The sequence below is a fragment of the Schistocerca piceifrons genome, chromosome 4, assembly GCF_021461385.2.
Source record: "Schistocerca piceifrons isolate TAMUIC-IGC-003096 chromosome 4, iqSchPice1.1, whole genome shotgun sequence".
Classification (NCBI taxonomy): Eukaryota; Metazoa; Arthropoda; class Insecta; order Orthoptera; family Acrididae; genus Schistocerca; species Schistocerca piceifrons.
Window position 1 is genome coordinate 498,482,061 of NC_060141.1, and position 3,087 is coordinate 498,485,147.

General features: G+C 39.9%; 1 non-coding gene across 1 annotated transcript; it reads left to right on the forward strand.

The window, feature by feature from the left end:
* The first annotated feature begins 797 nt into the window (after positions 1 to 797).
* Trnal-caa lies at positions 798 to 872 on the forward strand. The gene has a single exon. It is a non-coding gene; the product is annotated as a tRNA-Leu (tRNA).
* The last annotated feature ends 2,215 nt before the right edge of the window (positions 873 to 3,087 follow it).

A 3,087-nucleotide genomic window follows, 5' to 3' on the forward strand; every position in this document is an offset into this window, starting at 1 on the left:
ATCTACAACTACTTTTGGCTTAGCAAACCAATAGTGGGTATAATTAAGTTGCTTTCCTTGTAAAAACTAGTCACATAATGTTTGAAGATCATCCAGTTTATCACATATCTTCCCTAAGGCTCGAGATTAATGACTGATCTAATCCTGATAACGATTGAAACAAAGGGAAATGAAAGAATAATTGTCTATAGTCTGATTCAAATTATTTTATAATTCCAGAATGAGATTTTCACTCTGCAGCGGAGTGTGCGCTGATATGAAACTTCCTGGCAGATTAAAACTGTGTGCCCGACCGAGACTCGAACTCGGGACCTTTGCCTTTCGCGGGCAAGTGCTCTACCAACTGAGCTACCGAAGCACGACTCACGTCCGGTACTCACAGCTTTACTTCTGCCAGTACCTCGTCTCCTACCTTCCAAACTTTACAGAAGCTCTCCTGCGAAACATGCAGAACTAGCACTCCTGAAAGAAAGGATATTGCGGAGACATGGCTTAGCCACAGCCTGGGGGATGTTTCCAGAATGAGATTTTCACTCTGCAGCGGAGGTGCGCTGATATGAAACTTCCTGGCAGATTAAAACTGTGTGCCCGACCGAGACTCGAACTCGGGACCTTTGCCTTTCGCGGGCAAGTGCTCTACCAACTGAGCTACCGAAGCACGACTCACGTCCGGTACTCACAGCTTTACTTCTGCCAGTACCTCGTCTCCTACCTTCCAAACTTTACAGAAGCTCTCCTGCGAAGGTAGGAGACGAGGTACTGGCAGAAGTAAAGCTGTGAGTACCGGACGTGAGTCGTGCTTCGGTAGCTCAGTTGGTAGAGCACTTGCCCGCAAAAGGCAAAGGTCCCGAGTTCGAGTCTCGGTCGGGCACACAGTTTTAATCTGCCAGGAAGTTTCTTATTTTATAATTGATGTCTGTCTCACTTGCTGCTACAGTGTTGACATATCCATTGCCAGCAACTGCTTGTTATAGGCGACACACACGGCGGATCACTTCTCAAATGCTGTTAATGTGTAACACAGAGCAATGTTGGAAGTGTGTGCCAAAAGGTATCACAGAAGTGGGGGGATGCTCTATTGGCGTTTTAAGTGAACAATAACTGAAATGTGACAGAGGACATGTTTTGTAGCCCTGAGTTTAAACTCTTGCCCTAACCTAACCACAGCCTTATGATGTACAGTGTATATACAGGATCAACAGTTTGCTGCAGAAAAAATAACAATTGCCTTGTTTGTGGCAATTAAAGCTAACCGCTACTAGTAAAGTCGGGACAGAAAATTCCCAGTTTCAGTGCTAAAAGCAAACTAAAATTTCTCGCTGTCATTGGTTACCTGAAACTATCCTCACACTGGCTACATATGTTACCAACTGATGAGCAGTCCTGGTTGGCACTTTGTTGCATTTTATAGGTGACACAAGCAGATGCCAAACAGAAGAGTAATAGGAAGAAAAATAAGAGCAAATACAAAAGTCAATAGTGTTTTGAAAATGATATAGCAAGTAGGAATTAAGTACATTTAAATCAATTAATTCAATAAAATTTAAAGTATTTTGATAAAGAAATTTAAAAACATTTTGATGAATCAGATGAGATACGAAACTACGACCTTCAGCTGTGTGTGTGTGTGTGTGTGTGTGTGTGTGTGTGTGTGTGTTTCTGAATGCAAGTTTACATCAAGAAAGAAATCCGGACAAGGAACTACAAGTGAACCAATTCGGCAGCACCAATGGTTTGGACGTAATATTGAGCACTCTGGTTGGAGGAAATCAGCTGTAATGTGTCAAGTGTCAACTATCAAGTAATTTTAATTAAAGTATAATGTTATTTCATATTGACATAATTGTCACTGGACAGTAGACTATACCCAACAGATTTGTAGCATTCTGTTATGTAACATGTGTAACTCTAGCACTCTATTTAGCATCAATGAGTGACAAAGTGCAGGTATCTTGAATCCAGTCAGTCAAGAACTATGAGAGATTATCATTGATAACACTGTCCAGCAATGAAAATTATTTGGGCACAAAATTGGATTATTCTTGTGTATTTCCCCCTAGTGGATTCTTTGCTGTGACTATGAGTTTCATATTGTTTGTTTTGTAATTAGTTTGTAATTCATGGTTTTAGACTGCACTTTTGAAGTGTAAAATTTGTTAAATCAAAACATGACAAAAATCTGTAAATTCAATGAATAATTTTTGCTGTATTTGTTGTGAAAGAACATTTTCATCACATAAATTCACTCTGATGCCTTTTATGAAGACCGCCTGTCAGTGCTAGTTGGTATGACGGTAGGGGACCAGGATTAGTTGTGGGTTCCACGTATATGTTATTTTATGGGCATAAAAATTTATTTGTGCCTTTTGCTGTGAACTGTGGTTTGGCAGGAGCTTATAAGCTGCTGTTTCTGCTTGTTTCCACCTATGAAGGCAGGATTGATTGTCAATGGAGAAAAGAGGAACAGTTTAATACCCTAACCTCTTACCTGCTGTTCAACCTATTCCACATTCTGATAATCTATCAGCTCTTACTCCATCCCAAAATTATGAACTTGAAGTAGAAAATGAAGAAAACTTGTCAGAACACATGAAGCCTTCCACATCCATGAGTTTGATTCTGACGAAAAATGTGATAACTCCCACAGATGAGTCAAGCGGAACTGAGTGGTCTCTTTCGAGACCTTGGTTTGTGAAAAGAGAAGACAGAACTTCTGGAGTCAAGAATGCAGCAATGGAAATTTCTCCAGTGTGATACCAAGGTCTACATACAGACATCGTCATTGGGATCTTATTCCTTTTTAAGAGAAAAAAAGCAGCATTGCTGTTTGCTGCAACGTTAATTTCTTGATGAAACACTTGAAATTGAATCATTATCCAACTCCTGGAAACGATTCATAGACTTCCGAAAACTTAGTTTCAAAGCTGTATTTCTTCCCTTCCTTATGTTCCTGTTAGTCACATTGTTCACATGAAAGAGACTTACTGCCAACATGATTGTCCACCACAACTGTTGAAGACACACAGAAAATATATGATGATCTAAAACTCATCAGTGTACTTTTAGGAATGCAACTGGTATATACTA